General features: G+C 40.4%; 1 protein-coding gene across 9 annotated transcripts in view; it reads right to left on the bottom strand.

Annotated features, from left to right (window-relative positions):
• The window catches only part of FREM1 (FRAS1 related extracellular matrix 1), a 168,609-nt gene extending 157,336 nt beyond the window's left edge, over positions 1-11,273 (bottom strand). For 2 of the 9 annotated variants that reach the window (XR_011977447.1, XM_072656156.1), the window contains exon 1: positions 10,703-11,255. The gene's annotated coding sequence lies outside the window, so the exon portion shown is untranslated. Of the gene's footprint in view, positions 1-10,702 lie in introns of all 9 variants that reach the window. The other 7 variants (XM_072656200.1, XM_072656209.1, XM_072656175.1 and 4 more) reach the window with 4 other exon arrangements.
• Between the last annotated feature and the right edge of the window lie 14,611 nt (positions 11,274-25,884).

Genomic DNA, 25,884 nt, shown 5'->3' with positions numbered 1-25,884 from the left:
ACTTTCAAACACAAGAATGAAGAGAAGCATGAAAAGGTAAACAGCAAAGAGAAGTCATAAGGGATTTACTAAAGTTGAACTGTTTACATTCCTACATGGAAAGATAATATTTGTAACTCTTGAAACTTTTCAGTATCTGAGTAGTTGGTGGGATTACACACACATACACACACACACACACACACACACACACACACACAAAGAGCACAGAGTGAATTGAATAGGATGGGATCATATCTTAAAATAATGAAATTAAGTGGTGAGAGAGAAATATATTGGGAGGAGAAAGGGAGAAATGGAATGCGGAAAATTATCTCTCATAAAAGAGGCAAGCAAAACACTTGTTAGTGGAGGGAAAAAGAGGGGAGGTGAGAGAAAAACATGAAGTTTACTCTCATCACATTCGACTAAAGCAAGGAATAAAATGCACACTCATTTTGGTATGAAAACCTATCTTACAATACAGGAAAGTGGGGGTGAAGGGGATAAGCAGGGTGGGGGGGATGATGGAAGGGAGGGCACAGGGAGGGGGGAGCAATTTGAAGTCAACACTCTTGGGGAGGGACAGGATCAAAAGAGAGAATAGAAGCAATGGGGGGCAGGATAGGATGGAGGGAAATATAGTTAGTCTTATACAACAGGACTATTATGGAAGTCAATCGCAAAACTGCACAGATATGGCCTTTATTGAATTGCTTGCTTTCCCAAAGGGAATGAGTGGGGAGGGAGGGAGGAAGAGAAGTTGGAACTCAAAGTTTTAGGAACAACTGTTCTTGCTACTAGGAAATAAGAAATATAGGCAATGGGGTATAGAAAGTTATCTGGCCCTACAGGACAAAAGAGAAGATAGGGACAAGGGAAGGGAGGGATGATAGAAGAGAGGGCAGATTGGTGACAGGGGCAATTAGAATGCTTGGTGTTTAGGGGTGGGGGAGGGGAGAAATGAGGAGAAAATTTGGAACCCAAAATTTTGTGAAAATGAATGTTTAAAGTTAAATAAATAAATTTAAAAAAAGAAAAAAATAAAGAGCATTATTCTCACATCATCACTCAATAAAGCCTGTTTTTAATAACTAACATAATAACTGAAATTATTTCACTCTTTTAAGGTTTGCAAATACACACATACCCACACATTTTCATTTGATCTCACTTTTTTAAGTTCCTACTATCTATCTGTACCACCCTCTCCACGATGTCACTGCCATTGTCTGTATATCTGGAAATCATTTCCATGATTCTCAGTGACCAGTACATGGCTTCCATTTATCTTCAAGTCTTCTCTCGCTATCATCTTCAGTAACTTCAACACCAATATTGATGAGTTTTCTGTCCACATGGCTTCAAATTCCTCAACATTTTCAAGTTTCAATAACCTCCATCTACACTCTTACTTCTGCTATACATCTTAGGATGTAATCTTAGATATTGTCAGTCACTTGAAAGTGCTCCATCTGTAAGATCCTGAGCTTTGATTTTCCTTACTTTCCTCATAATATTTCCATCCTCCTATTCCTTCACATCTACTTTGTTGACTTTTCCTCTTTATTGTGACCTCTGGTCTCATGACTTCATCCTCTTTTTATAGTAGGAGCCATCCTTCACTCCTCACTCTCTCTCATCCCCACATATCCAATTTATTGCCAAGGCTTATCAATTTCACTTTTGCAATATCTCTCAAATATACTTCCTTCTCTCCTCTACCAACACTATGGTAGAGGCCCTCATCGCCTTTACACGATGACTACTGCTGCAGCCTGCCAGTGGATCTGCCTGCCTCAAGTCTCTCCCCACTCCAATCCATCCTCTATTCAACCATTAAAAGTGATTTTCTTAAAGTGCATGTCCAACTATGCCACCACCTTCTATTCCCAGTCCCCTATTTGATAAACTCCAACAGTTCCTTATCACCTCTAGGATCAAATACAAAATATTCTATTTGGCATTCAAAGCCCTCCATAACATATCCCCCCTCCTACCTTTCCAGTCTTCTTATATCTTATTCTCCACCATGTATTCTTTGATCCACTGACACTAGTCTCTGTTGATGTTTCCCAGCCAAGATGCTCCATCTCTTTGCTATGGTTATTTTCTCTAGCTGTCTTCCATGCCTAGGATGCCCTCCTCCTCAACTCTACCTACTGACTTTCCCGACTTCCTTTAAGTCCCAGCTAAAATCCCATCTTCTGCAGTAAGCCATTCCCAACGCTTCTTCATTCTAGTGCCTTCTCTCTCTTAGTTGTTTCCTATTTATCCTGTATAAAGCTTATTTGTGCATATCTGTTTGCTTATTGTCTCCCCCTCCCCTTCATCTGTGAACTCCTTGGGGGGGGGGGGTCTGTTTTGCTTTTTTTGTACCTCCCCTGCTTAGCCTGGCACATAGTAGGAGTTTAATAAATGTTTATTGATTGAGTGATAGTCCATAAGTCTTCTTCTGATTTTACTTGTTACAGAATAAGGCATTGTTTTGTAGATATAACATGATAGATAGATGGACAGATGATAGCTGATGGATGGATGGATGGATGGATGGATGGATGGATGGATGGATGGATGGATAGATAGATAGATAGATAGATAGATAGGTAGATAGATAGATAGATAGACAGATGCTAGATGGTTGTATGGTAGATGGATTTATAACTTACAAAGCATTTGTTAATGCTACAGTAGAAGGGTTTGAGCTAAACAATGGAAGTATAAATACCAACAGACAGCAATCTCTGCCCTCAAGTATCTTATACTCTAATAGAAGAAAATACACAAGAGGGAGCTAGAAAGCAGGAGCTGGAGGGGCAATGAGTGATTGTCTGGAGACAATTAGGAAGTAAGGAAAGTCTGGGTAAGATAAAGAGAAAACCCAGCTCCAGGAGTGCAGAGTGGTTTCAGAGGACAGAGACCATTTTTCTCCCCAAAAGGAGTGTTAAGGACAGTTAGTTTTCCTTCCAGTTGAGGTAGCCAATAGTATGCCACAGGGCTCTCTAGTCCCATCCTTTGCAGCATTTTTTCAATGACTTGGATAAATACATACAAGACATACTTACAAATTCATAGATGACATAAAGCTGAAAGGGATCACTTACACATGACCAAGATTCAAATTTTTTTTTTTTAGGAATAAACGCAAAGTCTTGTATTTAGAATTTTTTTTAATAACACAAGTACGGGATGAAGGAGATCTAACTTGGCAGCAGTTTAAATGGCAAAAGGTCTGGGAATTTCCTTAATAACAACCCTATTATGGCTGAACAGCATAGTTAGTTTGGTGCTTAAAGAGCTAATGCAATTTTAGGTTGAATTAACAGAATTATGAAATCTAGATCAAAGGAAATGTTAATCCCCCTCTCTGCTGGTCCATTCTTATCTGAAATACTGACATTGGTCTGGCCACTATTTTATGAGGGCCTTTATGAAACTGGATTGCTTCCAGAGGAGAGCTACAAAGATGGAGAGGGATCTGGAAACCACATCCTATTAGGAGCAATTAATGAAATGAAAATATTAAGCAAGGAGAACAGAAGACTTCTTGACACCTTCCTTCAGTATGACATGAGTATTTTCAGATATTTAAAAGGTTTTATCATCAAGAAAAGAAAATAGATTAATTTTGTATTTCTCCAAAGGGCAGAACTCAGAACAACAGGTAGAATTTCCAAAGACATCAAGTCAGTATAAGAAAGGGCTAACAACCAGAGCTGAAAACCAGGGAATAGGGCATGAGCTTCCCAGTGTGGTCAATAGTCAAGCAAAGGCCAAGTGATTCACCATCTGCCTGAGATGCTGTCCACAAAAGTGCTGCTTTGAGAGTGGGAGACTAATCAAATTGACTCTATAACTCAAATTCTAACATTGTTATCAGTTAATTAATTGAAAAAATAATTGCTAAACATCTGCTATAAGTAAAGTCCTGGACTACCGTAGCAGAACAAAGATAAAAATAAATAGGACACTATGTGGTCTTCTTAAGGACTTTATAACCTACTAATTTCATATGAGGGGCAGCTAGGTGGCACAGTGGATAGAGCACTGGGCCTGGAGTCAGGAAGATTCATCTTCCTGAGTTCAAATCTGTCCTCAGACACCTAATAGTTAAGCAAATCTCTTAACCCTGTTTGCCTCAGTTTCCTCATCTATAAAATGAGCTGGAGAAGGAAATGGTACACCACTCCAGTATCTTTGCCAAGAAAACCCTTAATGAGATCAGAAGAGTCAGGCAGGACTGGACAATAATCCTATCTGAAAATTTTCAGTTACCAGATAAAATCTCAGGTACTCTCTGCCCCTCTCTTGGTGATTGCTAAAGCGTTTGTACCGATGATAACAGAACGGGTCCTGAGCTCTCAGAATATAATTAATAATTTCCATAACACTTTACACACATTTTCTCTTTGGAGCCTTATGACCTTGTCAAGTAGGTCTATAGGTAATATTATTTATGCTAGATATAGCTTGCCTTGTATATATTTATTTCAAAGTTGTTTCACACATTGGATCATAAACTCCTTGAAGTCAGGGACTGTCTTTTCCCTTTTTTCTATCTCCCTAGGGCTTAATACAATATCTGACACTTACTAAGCACTTAATAAATACTGATTTTTCTTCCCATCTGGCAAATGAGGAAACTGAGATCCAAAGGGATTAAGCACCCAGTATCGCACAGCTAGTAGGTATCAATGACAGGATTTGAACACAGGTCACTCTTCACTCCAAGCTTTCTTGCATTGTACTATGTTACTCTTATGCTGTTAATGAATGAATAATATTGCATTTATTAAAATTTATTTATATGCAAAGCACTGGGGATACAATTAGAAAAACAAGACATCCCCTGATTTCTAGCAGCTCCCATTCGGATGGGGAAAACAATATATACTGAATATTTCATCTGCAAGTCAGATAGGAAAGTCCCACCATCCTTAGAGTGCAAACACAAAGCAGATAGTAATACCTCTTCTTCCTCCCCCCCGCCCCCCCACTGTATTGTTTTGCAAAGACTGCTTGCTATAATGGGGAAAAAACCAACATATTCAAGGCTGACTTAAGACATAGCTTCAAATCCTAACTCTGATACTGATCAGCTGTATTTAGACAAATAAATCACCTATTTCCCTGAACCTCAACTTTTCATGTGTAAAATGGGGTTAATAATACTTTTGCTACCTTGGCCTTAGAGAGTTATTATGATAGAAATGATATGTGAACCACAGACCTTAAGGCATCATGGAGGTAGTAATATTGTTGGGGCACTTGTTACAAATTTCAAGCAGAATATCAGGGGAAATGAAATGTTCTGCTTCTGCACATCTGTCTGAAAGGGCCAGCTTCTGAAGAGTCAGGCACAGAGCAATTTTCACATTATTCTTCATCTCTCCTTACTAATCCCTTCCGAAACTGGGAGCCAAGCTTTAGTTCCACATAGGCTGGGAAGAAGATTCAAGTGAGAACAGTCTGCTGACTGGTGCACGCCTGAATCTGAGGCTCCCTCTGCTCTTTCCAGGTCACCGCCAAACTGTGAGAAAGTCACATTACTTTCTTTTCCCTCTTTTCTTCTCACCTGGAAATCTGAGAGGTAGCAAGACAGAGTGGAAAGAGGACTGCAGCAGGCACCAGAGGACACCTGGGCTTTAATACTGGCCATGCTGCTCATTAGTTAGAAAAGTTCATATCCCCTTTCTGGACCTGTCTATAAAATGATACTGCACTAGATCAGAGGCTTCAAACTTGAATACAGACAAGGTCTACTAAACCGGACCCAAGGATCTCGGCAGACCCATGATGACTTCATTTTAAACTAAAATATTATTTTTGTTTTCTTGTATCTTTATTTTGATAAGTATTTCCCACTTACATTTTAACCTGGTCCAGGCTGCACTCAACAGTGTGGCAGCAGCATGTGTGACATCTCTGCACTAGGTGGACTCTAAGGTTGCTTCCAGCCATAATAGTTTATTATTCTATGGAATACTGGTTGCATTTCAATATAAGTAGATACTCTTCCAGGGTAGCTAGGTCACACAGTGGATAGAGGACCAAGCCTGGAGTCAGAAAGACTTATTTTTCTGCGTTCAAATCTGCTCCCAGACATTTACTAGCTAAGTGACCCTAGATAAGCTATTTAATCCTGTTTGCCTCAGTTTCCTTATGGCAAAATTAGCTGGAGAAGGAAATGGAAAACTACTCAGAATCTTTGACAAGAAAGCCCCAAAGAGGGTTATGAAAAGTCAGACTAAATTGAAAAATGACTCAATAACAACAAAAAAATACCTTGTCAGGGAAGCATTCAAGTAGACTGCCTTAGTATTTCGTGGTTGTACGTTAAAGCTGGAAGGAAACTTAAACATCATCTATTCTAACCATTCTATTATGCAAATAAAAAATGACTGACTATAAATAGCACCTTTGAGGCCCCCTAACAAAACAAGCTTCTGACTACACACAGTGACCAAGACCACAGAATCATCCACAGAATCATGAATTTCAAGCTCAAAGATAATCTTACAGATCGTACAGTTCAACATGCCCATTTCATAGATGAGGAAACTGAGGCCCAGAAGTATTAAATGACTTTTCCACCTTCACAATGACAGTAACTGGTAATGTTGAGATTAATATCTAGGTTGTCTGATTCTAAACAGAATAGGGAATTACTACTACCATACACTTTTTTCTCCAAGTCACAACTAAAAATACACACAACATATCAGTAAGAGCAACCGCCTTGCCATTGCCACACCTTCTCCTCCAATCCTTCTCTAGTTTGCCCTACAGTATAGATAAGAGCTTAACCCAAATCTGATTTTACTTCTACTTGGTCATTGATTCCTTCCAGCAATTGGCTTACCTGGTCAAATACCAGCCCTAGATGGCAGATCTGACAGGATGCTCCTGAAAGGTTTTAAGGATTTAGGACAATTCCTTGGTGAGACTACAGGTTTAGAGGTAGAAGGGACATTAGTGGCCATCTTACTCCAAAGACGTTTTGTAGATGAGGAAACTGATTCCCAAAGAGATTGCCAAGTGACTTGTCCTAGGTCACACAGCTAGAAAGTCAAAGAGGCAAGATTGGAATTCAGGTCCTCTAACTTCAAATCCAACACTCTTTCCATGGAATGCACAGTCTCTATCCTCCCCTGAATTCTTCAAATATCTGAGAATCTTTTTAATTTAATTTAATTTTAATCTAATCACTCATTAAAAGTATTATCCATTGCTCAAGATATTCCTTACATCAAATCTATAAAAAGAAAGAGACAAAAGTGAAAATAAAATCTAGTGATATCATCTCCCCCAACAAAGGAAGGAGAAAAACTTAATTAAATCCCAGACTTTTCTAAGGTGCAGATAGTCTTTTCGTCTCTAGACAGAATACAATAACTTGCTCTCAGTTTACGCAGTAGAGTTAAAAAAAAGATCACTGGTCTTAGGGCTGTGAGATCTGAGTCCAAATGTCAGCTTTTCCATTTCTTACAACTATACACAAGTCACTTAATATCACTAAACCTACATGGGGGTAATAACCCTTGTATGATCTCACAAGATTGTTGTGAGGAAAGTACTTAGTAAATAGCAAAGTATTCTAGAAAGACAAATTATTATTGTTACCTAACTAGTTAAGTTTAAGCAAATCAACCTATTTGAAATTCATTTTCCTTGTTTCGTATGCAAACTTCTTGAGATTAGGGATTATCTCAGTTTTATCTTTGCACCTACCAGAGCCTAGCATATTAAGTGCCTGACCCATAGTAAGCATTTAATTTAAAAAAAAAAAAAAACTTATTGATTGGCTGAAAGATAAGATGAAAGGATTAGAGTAGATGATTTCTGAGATCCAGTTCCAAAATTCCATAATCCTATGATTTTAAGATAACTGGAGACTTCATTTATGGAAAATCTGACAGATTAGAGCTATAAACTCTTATTGGGATGTGTTGTGTTGTTTCAGTTGTGTCCAACTTCGTGACTCCATTTTGGGGTTTTCTTGGTAAAGATACTGGACTGATTTGCCATTTCCTTTTCCAGCTCATTTTACAAATGAGGAAACTGAGGCAGATTTAAATGACTTGCCCAGGGTCCCCTAGCTAGTAAGTGTCTGAGACCAGATTTGCAAACCTGTATGACCTTGAATAAGTGACTGAGTCTCTCTGGACCTTTGTTTCCTTAACTGTAAAATGAAGAGGGAGAAATGGATTGTAGGCTCATTCAGGTCCTTTGCAGATCAAAATGTATGATCATTCAGATGAATCCTACAAAGACAAAACCAAACCTAATATCGAAACATTATGCACCTTAGAAAGTTAACATCTGCCCAACCACTCATTGTGTTGTTATCAGTCATCCTTTGGGGAGAAAGAGGAACAAAATACTGTGCAGGGAAAATCTGAAGAGCAACAATGGGCTAAATCTGAAGAGTTTCCCCCAAACACTCAGCAACAACCATCATCCCCAACCTACACACACCCACCCCTCTCACTCCCCATCCCCATACACACCTCTAAAGCATTTGTGTGCTAGGAAAGTCCTCTAGTATCAAACCTGTAAATACTAGAGCAACCAGGCCATAATGTGGGGTGGGGAGAGAGAAGAAAGGGGGAGGGGGATGCAGTTCCTATTTTCATGGGTGGTCTAATGAAAAGTTGAATACAATAGGATGACCAAGCACCTCCTGTACCTCAGGGACTGACAATCCAAGATCAACTCCAGGAGATGTCTGAACAATGATATGAAAATCCAAAGAATATAGTGCAATGCATAGAGCGCTGGGCCTGGAGTCAGGAAGACCCAAGTTCAAATCCAACCTTAGATACCTTCTAGCTGTGTGACCCTGGGTAAGTCACTTAACCTCTGTTTGTTTCCCTTTTTTCCACTGTGAAATGGGGATAATAATAGCACCTACCTTACAGGGTTGTTGTAAGGACCAAATAAGATATTTGTAAAAGCACTTAATTCAGTGTCTGGCACCTAGTAGGAGCCCCCTATGCCCCTTTTCTTTTTCCTTCCCTTCTTCACAACAGATATTCTAACACTCTTTGGGCAAGGAATCCCAGAAGCCTGAGTCTGCTCCCAGGCAGAGCAAGCTTGGCCCTTGACAAAGGGGTGAATCCCCGATGTGAGACAACCCAACCAAGTTCTTGAAGTAGAAGGGCATGGTCTCACTTCTGTTATTCATCTACATGATGGAAAGGCAAAAATGAGAGACAGAAAGAGAGATAGATGGCGTACAACTAAAAGACTTAGAGATGGAAAGGACCTTATAGATTGTCTATTCCAGAGGTTCTCAAATTGTGGTTCAAAGATCCCTGGGGGTTCCTGAGAACCTTTCAGGGAATTCATGAAGTCATAATTATTTTCATAATAATGCAGACATTTTGAAACAGAGTTGGTATTGGAACCCACATCTTCTTCCTCTAAATATGTTGCTTATTCCCAAAAATGAGGAAGGAAAAGTAATTTGAATGCTATATACAATTTCCCTCATTTGCCAGGTGCTCTTGTAAGATTATGTTGCAGGCAATTCATTTCCATCCATCAGTTTGACACCAAGTTCATTATTTTGACTCTGAGGTTTAATATTAGTTAAGTAACAATGTGAATTTAATTGCAAAGGATAATGATTGGGGTGGGAGGGTGAGAGAAAAGGAGAGGAAGGGAGATTTTTTCCCACTATTGGTATATTGATGGCATTTTTATAAAGCATTTTTTAAAATGTTGAAGTAACCAGATTCTGAAGGGAAATCTTCTACCCACCACACATTAACCCAGACTTGCAGCATCTACATCCCAAAGTTTCTACATCTGGGCCAACACATTCATCTGGCATGCCCCAGACATTCAAAAGAGGTTAATCTCTTCAGAAAGATAACTCAAGCCATAAATACCAACATCCCTTAGGAAATTCTCCCCTAAAGCTATGTGATTCATACTGGAAAGCTTTTACAACATCATAGCACTAAGAGGCAAGAGATCTAGGACTGAAAATACAAAGTCCTGAAAATGTCTGTGATAAAAATGGCCAAGGTAATTTATCATCTCCAAAGTATCTGTGTGAAGTCAAAATAAAAAGAGGCTTTAGCTTACAAATAGATTTTTTTTAAAAAAAATTTTGTAAGCTGGGTTCTCTCAGCTCTACCTCACTCAGACAAAATCATGATGAAAACAAAATAGTATAAATATGTCACCAAGACAAAAGTGTCTATAAATGGTCATCTAAATGTCGTGGAGTTTTTTTCCCTTCTCATTAGAAGATTAAATGAATTTTCTTTATTTTTCTTTTCTAATTCCCCCAGCCTTTGTCACACTCTCTTAGTTCAAAAGGAACCAGGAACACACATCTGAATTTTGGAGGACAAAATACCAAAACAGACATTGCACTGATGTGTGCCATGGAATGGAAACTGGAGAATGTCATAAATCTTAGACAAGTAATAAATCGCAGCATTTGGGAACATTTGAAAAAATATATCAGCAAAATGGAACCTTGAATACTCAATTTTTCAACTGAGGAATGTCAAAGAGACCACCAGTTAACATTCAAGTTGCCCCCCTTTCCCATTTAGGTTAGAATTAAACTTTCACCAGCCAAACTCTGCACATTTCATGCACTGCTGACCAGAGTTAATTATCCTACAAGGATATACTCTATGGCATTCCGTTAACATAACACTCATACTCCATCCAAAATGGGGGACAGAAAGAAGATACTTACAGGTAGTGATATTCCTTTCAATGTTAAAAGGCAAGATGATCTTGGAGCAGGAGGGATAATAAGAGTCACTGACCCAGTAATCTCTGGTCTAAAAGGGTTTTGAGGGGTGAGGGGAAGATCCAGTGAAGGAGAGAGAGAGGGAGAGCTGAAATTCCAGTCTTTCTGGTCAGCTTGGTTTTAGTTTCCTTTGTCCTAAAAATCCATTAACCCACCGAACCAAAAAAAAAAAAAATCAATAAATAAAAGCGTCCAGGCACTCCCCCACACGTACCCCCCTCTCTCTTCTGGTCGTCTCCTAGACTGCTGCTGCTTTGAAAACTTCCAGAGCAAAGCCTCAGAGCTCCCTAGGAACGGGGCACTATGAGGATGCCTTCAACTGTTTACAATGAGCCCTGGTTCTCTGGCTGGCTGCCAGAGTTGTTCCCATCCCCTTCTGCCTGTTGGGTCCCCAGGGGACAAAAGTGAGCTCTTGTTAATAAGCTCGGCCGTTTTCTCTTCCTTGCTTACTTCTCACTCTCAGTTGTGAACTGTCTCCCCAGCCAGTGGTTGAGCTGGAAGGATCCCCCAGCCTTCACCTCTCCCCTCTGACCTACCTTCCTGCCCCCTCCTAAAGGGGCTTGGTTTGGTAGGGGTTTTGTTCAAATGCAGATGTGCTTCCAGTCTACAGAAAAGGGTAGCTGGGTGGGTTTTGATTTCTGCCACGGAGGTCAGAAAAAGTGGCTGTCAGTTCACTGAGTTGATTAGTTAGCCTAAAATATCACATAAGGTTTTTTTTTTAATAAAAGATTTGGTTTTTTGTTGATATTTTGGTTTGTTTTAGGATTTCTTTCTCTTAACATAAACCACTAGAGAGCAGCTCATTGTTACACCATTTAGATATTCTTATGGTGACCATATTTTCCAAATCCTAAACTAGGATAGAAGTTGTGACGATGGCTATCCCTTCTGGAAAGCCTTGGTAAAAGGATCTGTTTCTGTGCTTTAAATGGGACCAGAAAATTGAGGGTGTGGAGTTGCCATAGATATACCACAGGTTATCTGTATTCGGGTTATCATAGCACCTGGAGTCAAAAAGACCTGAGTGCAAAGATGCTTACCAGCTGTGTGAATCTGGCCAAGTCATTTAACTGCTGCCTGCCTCAAATTTCTTCATCTGTAAAATGAGGGTAATAATAGGACTTCCCTACCAGGGTGGTTGTAAGAAAAAACTCAATATCTATGAAGCATTTTGGACACTTTAAAGATAGCTAGTCGCTAAATATAAATATGGGCTCTCAACCTTAGACAAAATTGGAGCTGTTAAAAGGGGAATGGGGGGTGAAGAATAGGGGAAAAGCTTAGGAGGTGGAGAAGGGTAAAGTACCCCCATCCCTGGAGGGCTTAAATCAGAGGCTGGCTGATGATACGCTGTGGGCATTCTAGAAGGGATTCAAGACTGTGGAAGGAAGTGAACTAAGTCACTGCTGAGGTTCCTATCAACTCTTAGATTCTATGGTATCTGAAATAGAACTAGGCAAAGCCTGAGAGGATGATTAGCATATAAGTGGTTGTTCCCTGCCCTCAGCATTACAAACGGATTCACCTGACATTCATCTCCACCAGGAGAAATTCTCCATATCATTTATTCAATAAATATTAGCAAGGGAGAGATAGTTTAGGTGAGATACAATTCCTGTACCAGGAAACCTTAGTAAACAATAATATAAGACACTTTTACACATATGAACATGCATACATATAGGATACAAAATTACATTAAAAAGAGCTGCAAGACGAGGTAGAGAGGGGGAAGGAAGGTTGGTAGTAACCAAGGGGATCAGGGAAGCCTTCTTGGAGGAGGTGACATTTCAGATGGATTTTAAATGATTGGTATAATTTCTATAGGTGAGGGGAACAGAGAATATTCCAGGTATAGGGAATAACATCAGCAAAAGCATGGAGGTTGGAAGGCACGTAGCACATTTAGTCAATAGAGGAGATGAGACGCTACTATTCTTGATGGCTAGCAAACTCCGACTCTAGGTAACTCTCCTCATCCCTGTGACTTAAGGCCTGGCTGCCCAAGAGTAACCTACTCAACTCATTCTTCCATTCCCATCCTCTTTGATGCCCCTCCAATGGTCCACTCCCAGTCTCGCCTTCCCTTCCACTTTGCTCTCTGGAATCCTCATTCCTTAATTGGTAAGCTCCCTTCATTTTAGGTATCTTCCACTTAAGTTCCTTCACTCATCCAGACTTGGTCCAGGAGGAGGAGAAGGGAGAGGAGAAAGAGGAAAAGGGAAAAGAAGAAGAGGGAGAAGAGAAAAAAAGAGTGGAAGAAGGATGAGAAGGAAGAGGAGGAAAGGAGATGAGGAGGAAAAGGAGAAGGAACAGGAGGTGAACGGGGAGGAAGAAAAGGAAGAAAGATACTCTTTGCTCCCCACTGCCACTTTCAGTCTCTTTTCTCGCTGCCCTCACCCTGCTACCTTTCCTCCCTTGACATTCATTCCCAATCTTGATCATATATCCTCTTATTTCAATATCTTGCCCCCTTTTCCTGCAGGCTCTTTTGACATGCCAAACCCCAAACCCACCATCGGCTTACTCTACTTCTACTCACATGCTGCTGAATGGAATGAGAGGAAGTCAAGCAACAAGTACGACTGGGTCCACTACAAAATTGTGTTATGTAACTACCACTGGACTCTCACTATAGCAAGATGATCTTTTAATTCTTCATTAATTTTTGATCCCATTCCCCACAAAAGCTATTACATGCCTTGTCTCCTCAAAACTCCCATGCCTCTCCCTCCTCTCATCCTCTGATATTTGCCCTATATTTTACGAAGAGGCTATTAACTCCTTGCCATCCAGACACAAGCTTCTACTTCTCTTTTACCTAAATACCCCTTTGACATCATCCCCTGCTCTCTCCTCCTCTACCATCATCTCTGATAATAATGAGTTTTCTTTTTTTTTTTGCCAAGGCTAACCTCCCTACACGTGCGCATGATCCCATTCCCTCCTGGACTTCCCAACCATGTGGTCTCATCCTGGAACCTTCCTGACACCTGGGACTTCTTAGCCCTGGAACATCCAACCATCCCTGTTACCTTCTCAAAATGGAATACATCCCCTGTAAACCCATCCCCTTTTCTCTTTAGCAAGTTAAGCTTTTTCAGAGAGGCCCAGGCTGGCCTGTTCCTGGCTTCCTGACTTCAAACCCATGGCCCAGCAATAGGTGCCTTCTTCTCAAACCTCCCCTCACCCCTTTTCAGTTCTCTTTTGTCTGCTGTCTTCCCCCATTAGATTGTAAGCTCCTTGAGGTCAGGGTCTGTGTTTCTTCACAGTCAGTGCTTAATAAAAGCTTGTTTCCTTCCTCCTTCAACATATCCAAGAGAGAACTCATCTTTTCCTCAAAAACCCATCTCTCTTCCCAACTTCCCCTATTTCTGTGGAGCGTACCACCATGTTCCCAGGTCCACAAAACACTCTATTCTCACTCCCCCCTTCTCCCTAGCCCCACATATCTAATCAGTTGCCACATATTGCCATTTCTTCTGCCACAACATTTCTCACCTTCAACTTCTAAAGCACATATCTGACATGTCACTTCCTTCTTCAAACTCCAACGGATTCCTAATTTATGCAATTTATGAGCTGTATGACCTTAGAGAACCCCTTAATCCCTCTGAGCCTCAGTATCCTGCAGTGAGGGATTTGGATCAGATTTTTTTCGAGCTCTAGATCTCGTGAGCCTGGTCTCTGACTGCCAATCAATTAATCTAGTGACCATTTATTAAGTACCTGCTATTTGTAAAACACTATGCAAGGTGCTGGGAATAGAAAGAAAAAAATGATTCCATCTTTACAATCAAAGAGTTTGCATTATCTTAAGGGAGACAACATTTATGTGCTTACCAAATTAAGTTCGAGGCACTTAGTGAGGAAGGGGACTAGCATTTGGAGGGATTAGGAGAGACTTCATATAGAAGGTAGTTTTTGAACTGAGTAGGTGCTTAACAATGCTTGTTTAAGGGATGGTCATAACCTTAATCTGGCCATCACTCATAAGTTATATTTGCATGTTCATGAATCAAAATTTTTTATTCAATCATAATTTAATTTCATTCCATCTTTCCCTTTTCCTAAAGATCCATAACCTTCATCTTCATGAGGACCAACTCTCTTTTCCCCTTCTCAGGATTTTCTCAGGCTACCAGCCTTTTACTGGGCTAATCCAAAACCCTTGGTAAACCAGTTAACTCTACATCATCCTCCTTGCCCCCTTGTCCAATGACCATTCATGGCTTGCCAAACCTCAAGCCTGGATTATTCTCTCCATCTACCTATTTCACTCTTACATGCTCTAAATACAGTTGGAAAGAGTCATGGAACAGTGCAGACTGAATCCACTACAAATTTATCTAACCTCAACTGGGCTTTCATGACACTAAGGTCATCCTCCTACTCCTTCCTAATCAACTCTCCACCTCACTCTCCACAGCAGCTGTTCCAAACTTTCGATGTTGTCTTCAAACCTCCCAGGGCATTGCTCCCATCTCCCTTCCCTCTCAGATAAGGACCTCATAAGTATTACTATGAAAAAACTGAGGCAGCATCTTCCCTGTCCCCTCATTTTCTTGGGTCCTTTTCTTGGTCACCCACTACATCCTTCACTCCTGTCTCTAATGAAAAAAAAAACCCTTTATGGATTCCTTCTTAGAATAATTTTTTAATGCATAGGATTACAAATGAAACCAATTCTATTGAAATAGCCAAGTATCAAAATGATTAAATTGAGATTATTAAAATATTAAGAAAAAAACAAAATTGACATACCAAGTGGAGCCACTTATTTAGAGATAATCTAATCCAACTTCTTCATTTTAGAGATGAGGGAATTCAGAACCAAGGGAATTCAGGACCTCCAATGGCCAGCCCACTCCCATCTCCAATCCATAGGCTTCAACAGATTGCCAGAGTCCACAACACACACCAAAAGAAGATTAAAAGGCCATTTTTGGAGAGGATTCTAGGAAGATGGCAGCATAGATCAGAAAAATCTAAGCTCTCAAGATTTCCTCTCACAAAAGAGTTAAAGTAACACCTTAAGGTGAACAAAATGTGAGTGGAAATAAATAAGAATAAGGCCACAACAGAGGTCTTCCTGGGACAATTCAAGAAGATGGAAAAAATCCCAGGACTAAGTCTGGCCCCTATTAAGAGCAAATGTCTCCAGTCTGGGTTCCATTTTAACAAGCAGCAAGCCAAGGGGTTATTTAGTTTGGGAGGTTACATCAGCCCCAGCCACAGGAACTTTTACCCCTGGATAGTGGGGGGAATTGGGAGCTTGGGCCCAGAAAGATTGAGGGAACCTCTGCTGTGAAGAGTGGGGGTGGGGGTGGAGAAGGAATCAACACGTGCCCAGTGAGTGCAGAAGCAGTGGGGCAGAAATCCTCTGGCTGAGGGCACTTACAGGAGGTTGGAGGTTTAGTTTTGGTTCCAGGTTAGAGAAGATAACTGAAGATCCGGGGTAATAGGCACCATTTCCCATACCCCAGGGCTAGAGGTAATTACAAAAATTAAACTAATACTGTAAAAAAAATGCACAGGAAAAGGAGAAAGAATCCAACCACAGAAAGCTATCATGGGAATAGAGCTGACTGGGGATCATCTTCAGAGGAGGATATTGAAGTAAAGAAACCCCCAAAGAGTAACGTCAAATGGTCTCCTGCCCAGAAAGAATTTACAGAAAATCTTTAATAAGACATTAAAATCAATTGACAGAGATGGAGGAAAAACTAAAAAAAATAAAAATAATCCAAGAAAAACAAGAAGGTTATGAAAGGAAAGTCAATCAATTAGAAAAGGAGATCCAGAATCTTAAGGAAGAAAATGACATTAGAAATTGAAAATTAGAATTAGTTAAGCCAGTGAAATTATAAGAGATCAAGAAATAATTAAGCAAAATACAAATAATGAAAAATGGAAGAGAAAGTGAAACGTCTTATAAGAAAAACAACAGATTTGGAGAATAGATCAAGAGAAAATGTAAAAATAAGTGGACAAACTGAAAGTTATGATCAAAAAAAGAATCGATACAATAATACAAGAAAAAATTTTTAAAAATTGTTCTGAAGCATTAGAACAAGAGGGGGAAGGAGAAATAGAAACAATCTATTATTGATCACCACCTAAAAGAGATCCTATGAGAAAAACACATAGGAATATCATAATCAAATTCCGAAACCTCCAGTTCAAGGATAAAATATTAAAAGCATCAAGATTAAAACAATTTAAATATGATGAGACCACAATTAAAATCACACAAGACCTAGTAGCAGAGACATTAAAGGACTGCAAGTTTTGAAGCACAATATATCCAAGAGCAAATGAATTGGGGCTGCGGCCGAAAATATCATACCCTGCAAAATTAAGTATTATCCTGAATGGAAAAAAAATGGATGTTTGGTAAACTCTCAGACTTTCAAGACATCATTTTTTAAAAAATCCAGAACTTAATAGAAGATTTGATATACAAGAACCAAGAGAAATATAAGGTATATACCAATGACTGATTATAAGGGGTTCTTAAGGACAGGCTGTTTACCTTTTCTACATGTAAAATGTATGTCTAAGATTCTTATTAATACTTGAGTAGCTCATAACAAAGACTTGGGTAAAACTGACCTTGATATTGATTTTAAAAGTAAAACCATTTAGGAATAGTTAAAAGTGTAATTATTTTATACAATGAGGTACAAGAGGAAGAATGGATGGTTGGTTGTTGTCCTTTGCCTTTGAAGAGGACCAAAATGACATCACCACTGTAAAGTGAAATTTCACTGTGTCCAACTGTGGCTCATCAGACCAATATATGGTCAGAATGCTCTACCACAGACTGGGCACAGAGAGTCTGTGTGAATATTTGGGTTGGATATCCCAAATTTGCACATCTTACATTTACTTTGTGCTGTCTCAATGCTGCTTTGCTCAAAGGGCACAGCACCTTTTCTAATGTGGGCACACCACGCTGAGCAGTCCTGTGCCAGTGTCTCCCATGTTGCCCAGTCAAATTGAAGGTTCTTGAGAGAGACTTTGAGAGTGAAAGAGGAAGAATGGATACAGAGGAATTAGATGGGGAAGGAAGGCTGCTAGTTCAGGTAACCTACTTCCATGGGGAATAGGTTTGAGAGAAAATTATATATGTGTGTGTGTGTGTGTGTGTGTGTGTGTGTGTGTGTGAATGTGAAAATCAAAATTCAGAGGAAATAAATAGCAAGGACATAGGGAGGGGGGAGAGAACAAGGGAGGGATCTGTAGAGAGGAGGGGGAAGGAATAGGTAAAAGAGGGGTATAGAAGGGTGTTTAGATTTATGGGAATGGGAGGATAGGAGAGGGATCCTTGGAGGGTGGTAGGCAAGTAATAGGAGGCCAGGTAGTGGGTACAAATACAGTAGAAGAGGCAGGAGGGATAGGAAACAAGATATACACACACATAAAACAAAGATCAGGACCAGAATATTTTGTGGACAGCATATGTCTACAAATGTATGTACATATGTATATGTGTATGTATATATCTATAGCTATAGAGAGACATATCTAAACTTTATTGTAGTCTTCGGAGGGGGAAGGAAAAAAAAAACAAAGTTTAAAAAGTGCACAGCAGAGAACCAAAGAAAACTCACAAGGAAGCGAAGAATAGATGGAGAATTCTCAACGCAACGTGTATTATTCACAGGCTTCCTTGAAATGAAAATTTATTGTTACGTATTTCAAATCCTCTCATGTTCTGCTATGCACATGACATGCTTTTTTTTTCTTTTTTACTTTGTATTTAAGTTCCAGTATTTAAGTTTATGACATATTTTTGTTTCTTTTCTCTGCTTGCGTTTTGGTCCTTGAGTCCAAAATAAAAAAAAAATTTTAACAGAAGGTCATTTTCTAAGACCTCATCCAGTTCTAAATCCTATGATCCCTTATGCAGATGAAGATAATTCAATCAACAATCATTTATTGACTGCTCTCTGCATGCTAGTCTCTGGATGCACATACATAAATCATTATAATTCAGCATTAACTATGTGCCTCTTGACGGCTAGAGGGGACTAACCCAGAGCGAATTCTGCACCCAGAGACCACGGAATATTGGAGCGAGGGAGATTTCTGTTCCGGAGAGACCTGCAAACCTCTCGCGGGGGGTCCTTCGTGCCGTGGACTGGGCGCCGGGACGGGGAGCAGAGGGCAGCCCTGCCGCGGCCACGACACCGTGAGGAAAAGATCCGAGAGGGCTACGGGGACGGGATCTCCAGAGGCCACGCGGGTCCCCCCACCCACAGAGGGACCTGCAAACCTCTTGCAAAAGGTCCGTCGCGCTGCAGACGCGGAGCCCAGCCCGGACCTGCAGCGGCGGCGGCTCCGAGAGGTACAGATCCGAGAAGGCTCCAGAGACAGGATCTCCAGCAGCGGCACTAGCCCCCCCACCAACAGGTGACTGACAGGGATAGGTGAGAGAGTGTCTTTGGCGGGTCAAGAGGGGAGTGGAGTGCCCCCATGGCTCGGGCCCCCCCAGGAGATAGAAGCTGAGAGGCGGCTATGGGCGGGAGCCTGGATCCATTGTGGAAGGTCTGTGCATAAACCCCCTGAGGGAACTGAGCCAGAGAGGCAGCCCTGCCCCTGACCACCTGGACTTAATTCTCGCACTGAATAGCAGCCCTGCCCCCACCAAAAACCCTAAGGCAGGAAGCAGCATTTGAATCTCAGCCCCCAAATGCTGGCTGGGAGGACCAGGAGGCGAGGTGGGTGTGAGGAGAACATTCAGAGGTCAGGTCACTGGTTGGGGAGAATGCCAAGAAAAGGGAAAAGAAATAAAACCATTGAAGGGTATTTTCTCGGAGAAAAGACACTTCCTCCCTTCCTTTCTGATGGGGAGGAACAATGCTTGCCATCAGGCAAAGACACAGAAATCGAGGATTCTGTGTCCCAGCCCACCCAATGGGCTCAGGCCATGGAAGAGCTCAAGAGGAATTTTGAAAATCAAGTTAGAGAGGTGGAGGAAAGACTGGGAAGGGAAATGAGAGGGATGAGGGAGAAGCATGAAAAGCAGATCAGCTCCCTGCTAAAGGAGAACCAAAAAAAACTTGAAGAAATTGGCACCCTGAGAACTAGCCTAACTCAGTTGGCAAGGGAGGTGCAAGGGGCCAATGAGGAGAAGAATGCTTTCAAAAGCAGAATTAACCAAATGGAAAAAGAGATTCAAAAGCTCACTGAAGAAAATAGATCTTTCAAAACTGGAATGGTACAGATGGACGCTAAGGACTTTATGAGAAAGACAGATATCTCAGAACATACCGCGCAGATTCAAAAAATGGAAGATAATGTGAAATATCTTATTGGAAAAACAACTGACCTGGAAAATAGAATCAGGAGAGACAATGTAAAAATTCTAGGACTACCTGAAAACCATGATCAAAAGAAGAGCCTAGACATCATCTTCCATGAAATTATCAAGGAAAACTGCCCTGAGATTCTAGAACCAGAAGGCAAAATAAATATTTAAGGAATCCGCAGAACACCGCATGAAAGAGATCCAAAAAGAGAAACTCCCAGGAGCATTGTGGCCAAATTACAGAATTCCCAGGTGAAAGAGAAAATATTGCAAGCAGCTAGAAAGAAACAATTCAAGTATTGTGGAAATACAATCAGGATAGCACAAGATCTGGCACCCTCTACATTGAGAGATAGAAGGGAATGGAATAGGATATTCCAGAAGTCAAAGGAACTAGGACTGAAGCCAAGAATCACCTACCCAGCAAAACTGAGTATAATACTTCAGGAGAAAAAATGGTCTTTCAATGAAATAGAGGACTTTCAAATTTTCCTGATGAAAAGACCAGAGCTGGAAAGAAAATTTGACTTTCTAACACAAGAATGAAGAGAACCATGAAAAGGTGAACAGCAAAGAGAAGTCATAAGGGACTTACTAAAGTTGAACTGTTTACATTCCTACATGGAAAGACAACATTTGTAACTCTCGAAACATTTCAGTATCTGGGTACTGGGTGGGAGCACACACACACACACATGCACACACGCACACATACATAGAGACAGAGTGCACAGAGTGAATTGAAGAGGATGGGATCATATCTTAAAAAAAAAATGAAATCAAGCAGTGAGAGAGAAATATTGGGAGGAGAAAGGCAGAAGTTATATGGGGCAAATTATCTCTCATAAAAGAGGCAAGCAAAAGATTTATTAGTGGTTGGATAAAGAGGGGAGGCAAGAGAAAAACATGAGGTCTACTCTCATCACAATCCACTAAAGGAAAGAATATAATGCACACTCATTTTGATAGGAAAACCTATCTCATAATACAGGAGAGTGGGAGACAGGGGCACAAGCAGGGTGGGGGGGAGGATAGAGGGGAGGGCATGGGGAGGAGAATGCAATACGAGGTCGACACTCATGGGGAGGGAAAGGACCATAAGAAAATAGAAGTAATGGGGGACAGGATAGGATGGAGGGAAATATAGTTAGTCCTATACAACACAACTAGTATGGAAATCATTTGCAAAACTAAACAGATATGGCCTATATTGAATTGCCTGTCTTCCAAGGGGAAAGGGTGGAGAGCGAGGGAGCTAAAGAAGTTGGAACTCAAAGTGTTAGGACCAAATGTAATGTTCTTACCACTGGGTAACAAGCAATACAGATTAAGGGGTCAAGAAAGCTATCTGGCCCTACAGGACAAAAGAGAAGACGGAGACATGGACAGGGAGGGAGGATAGAGGAGAGAGCAGATAGGTCACAGGGGCAATTAGAAAGCTTGGGTCTGGGGGGGGGAGGGGATAAAAGGGGAGAAAATTTGTAACCCAAAATTGTGTGAAAATAAATGTTAAAAGTTAAATTAAAAAAAAAAACTATGTGCCTCTTTTGAAGGAACTACTGTCTTTGAATATGGCAGCTTTGGTGCATGGGGGTGGGAAACACTAAAAGGGAAAAGCTGTGTTTTAGGTATCCTGAGTAACAATGTATAATTCATTTTCCAATAAAAACAATGTTAAAAATGCCCATTTAGTATAGTTGAAAAAGTAGTCTTAATTCCATGTTTCAGTTATATTAATAGTTAAATAGACTTTTGTGGACTGGCCTGGGAATTCAACTTTGATTTATTACATTTTTTCTGCAATGCATTCTGAATTCCAAACAACCAACTGACAAATGAACTCTTGAAACACAAGCTGTTCCTAATTGGGAAGTTGTTTGTATGAGGTCAGAACCATTCAAGACAAGTGCATTTTTAAAGTGGATTTGCAAAAGAAATGCCTCCTTGTTAGAACTTGGGTCCTGATTTTTTTTTTGATACAAAAAATACAGCCTCTTTTCATAATGTTGATTTTATAAATGGTCTTTGAATTGAATCTCCACAAAGCCTCACTCCAGTGCCGACCTCACGGTGATCCTGAGTTGTTGGAGGCTGTGCCAGTTGAGTACAAATTGGGGCGGTTTCCACTATGCTAGAAAGGCTTTGAGTACGGTCCTGAGATCAGAATTTTGCCAGCTCTTAATGCCTAGCTATGTATAGAGAGGCTCAGCCCCCAGCTCTTCTCTACACTCAGATAGCTACCACCTTGGTACAGACCCTTATTACTTCACACCTGGACTCCAGGACTAGACTCCTGGTTGGTTTTCCTGCCTCAAGTTTCTCCCTACTCCAATTCTCCATCCACTTACCTGCCAAAATGATTTTCCTAAATCAAGATTTAACCATGTCATCTCCCACTCAATAAACTCTAGTCATTCCATATCAGGTCTAGGATCATATATAAACTCCTCTGTTTGGCACATAGAAGTCATCACTTTTCCAGGCTTCTTAAACTTTACTCCCCTCCACACATTCTATGAACTAGTGGCACTAGTTTTCCAGTTCATCTTCATCCTCCTCTTCCTCATCACAACTAATATTTATACAGCACTTACCATATGCCTGACAATGAAAATTGTAAAGCTAAGCGCTGGAAAATAGATACTATTATTATCCCCATTTTACAGATGAGAAAACTGAGGCAAATGGAACTTAAGGGAATTGCCCAGGGTCACCCAGCTAGTAAGTATAAGAAGCCACATTTGGATCCAGGTCTTTCTGACTCCAGACCCACTGCTCTATCCATTGTACTACCATGGCTTCCTCTCACAAGGACCTTCCATCTTCCAACTCTGCACCTTTTGACTGGTTGTTCTGGCATGCCTGGAATGCTCTCTCTCTTCACTTACTCTTCTTGACTTTTTTTAAGACTCAGCTCAATTTGCCAATTGACAAATGGTCAAAGGATATAAATAGGCAAGAAATACAAGTTATCAATAGTACGTGAATTCAGCGTTGTTTTCTCCATGCCACTCTGCTAGGGCAGGTTTCATTGCCTTTGGAAAGTTATACAGTTCCTCTGGTAGCCCTATATTTCTCCTTAGAACAAAGACCTATCTTTTTTTTTTTTTTTTACTATGATGTATTTCTGGTGAGGTTATTTGGCTGCAGATCTTAGAGGTCTACATTGTCCAAAGAAGTGAGGTTGAGAATTTCCCAGGGGGCAATTGAGAGGTTCATGGTGGCCATGGGAAGAGTGCAGTGAATTGTAGGCAAGGGATTATACAGACTGTACTGATGCTTTCTCCCTTCTTATACCATTTGTGGTGAGAACCAACTTCTCCATGCAGGTCCCCCCCTTTTTTCTCCACTGTCCTTTTGTTGCAAACATACTGAGGGACAGACATTCAGTCTCATGGGAATTGAGTCCTGAGAATATCAATCAGACCCAGACTTGGGGCCCAGACCCTCATGATAAAGGTAGTCCTTTCCTTTAGACATGCCCCTTTTACATGCATAAAGATAGACATCAAGTTTACTAGCCACTCAAAACAGGATAAAATTTAGTTAGAGAAAAAGGTGAATTATACAGTATATGAAAGCAAACAGATTTTTTAAAAACCCACAAATAATGACTAAAGGAAAATAAGAAAAGAAATCAAGTTTCACTATGAACAATATCAATAAATTAATATTGGAATGATTATTAGCCTAGTAAACTTAGTAAGACATGCCCTTCTTACTTCCCTCCCTTAAAATACCTTGTTTCTTTCTAGATGAAGTTCACGCTGAACTTGATCTTCTATATGAGTGACATCAAATTCAAATAGAAGCAGATCTCCACTGGTCATATATTGACTTAGGAAATCACAAATTAACATAGTTAATATTGTATTATATAGATTTTTATTTTGTTACACGTCTCCCAAGAATTAGTTTTGACTCCTCTGTTCAACATGAAGTCTTTCCTAATCTTCTCAGCCCTTACCATTCTCATCTTGCATTTATTTTGAATACATTCTCAATATACTTAGAGATGCACAATGTAATACAGCAGAATGTAAGGTCCTTGAAGGTAAGGACTGTTAGACTTTTGCCCCCAGTACTCCATCTGGTCACTTAATGAATGCATGCTGTTTGATTGGTCTGTTAGTGTGTTACACACTGAGTCTTTAAGAACTGAGATGTTCTCAACCAGGGGCTAGGGCCAAGTGAATTACAGCCATCATACAGATGTTTCTTATTGAATCCAATGATCCATGTGAATCCAGAGTTGAATAGTATAAGGTTTTCAAAACTGATATAACCACAAAGACTTATAGAGGCTCTTTCCTAAATCCAGAAATTTAAATGAAATTTTCTTAAAAGACAACATTTACAGAGGCCGATAACTTGAAAACTTACCACATCATACAGTGACTATTGGTTTTGTCTCTCCCCTTCACCAACTGATGTCATCATAGTGAAATGTTAATGTGTTCAACTAAATGGGAAAAAAATGTCTATCCCCTACTGGTTTGTCAAATATTAGCCATGTCCCTGAGGGTCTTCAAAGAGCTAAGCATGCCAACTTTGGGATAGTTGAGGCACATTTGAGGCAGGGAATAGGTTTGTGATATGTGACTCCAATGTCTCTACGAAGGGGAAGGAAACTTTTTTGTTCTCCCCAAATGACCATAGTGACTTTGCAGCAGAACTGCTCACCCAACAGGAAAAACTTCATTCAGGAAGGAGGAGAGAGAAGGAAGGTGGCAGGGCAGGGGGAGGGAAGGAAAAGAAATGGGGAGACAGAGGCAGACAGACACCTATATACACACAAACACAAAGTAGGGGCAGGAATGTGATCGCTGGAAGCAGATAATCAAACCAACTGGATTTGAGATAAGTAGCTCTAGCAATAAGGAGATAAGCTGTGAAGAGACCCAGAGAGCTCAGCTGAGTGACCTGTCCAGCAAAAGATGCTTCTCCGAGGGAAGAACAGTGTGAACACACCATGACAAGAGACAAGGCTTTGTAGTGTGAGAGACACAAGTTGTCTCAGCCATATGTGTGCCTCACTACCAGGTCACTCTGAGTTTGACCATGCTTCTCATGGATGCTGTATTGATGGGAAAGGATGTCCCAGGTTCATAACTACTGTTTTCACTAAACTATCTTAGTCAATTCTTTCTCTCTGATCCAATTATATCTATTGCTTGACTTATTAAAGGGTAATACCATTGGGGGAGGAGCTGCAAGCTATAGTTTTAGGAGGGCAGACCCACATAGCCTCCTTTGTACATCCTGGGACCCCAACCTGTAAATCTCTGAGTTCAAAGGAGGAAAGGTAGCCCAGAGGGAAGCTGCAATTCCTTATTGAAGTCAATAATTCAGTATAGTAGAAAACCTTGATGAATCTGAGGTTCAAATCCCACACCTACTAAGTATGTTCAATGAGTTATGTGACTCTAAGATTCAGTTTCTTTGTCTGTAAAATGGGACTAATGATGCCTTACAGGAAGGCTTAAAGCAGACAATATATGTAAAACCCTTTGCAAAACATAAAGGAGTCATATTATTATAAGAATTGAGTCAATGCCAGTGACTTCAGCATTGAGAGGTATGAGGGCTATAAAAATTAATGTAACAACAAACACTTAATGAGATTTCTCCCTAAATCCAGATATTTAAGGCAACATTTTAAAATAAGGGAACAAATTTATAGAAGTCAATAATAAACACATTATACTGTGCCTAAAATCTATGGCCTGGAGATACTCTGAAAAATCTGCATATACCAACTTTCTGCAGTATTGTCTGAACCCAGGCTAGCGTTCTAGCCCAATACTTG

Source organism: Notamacropus eugenii, chromosome 1, assembly GCF_028372415.1.
Source record: "Notamacropus eugenii isolate mMacEug1 chromosome 1, mMacEug1.pri_v2, whole genome shotgun sequence".
In the NCBI taxonomy this organism is placed as follows: Eukaryota; Metazoa; Chordata; class Mammalia; order Diprotodontia; family Macropodidae; genus Notamacropus; species Notamacropus eugenii.
This window is presented reverse-complemented; position numbering and strand designations above follow the sequence as displayed.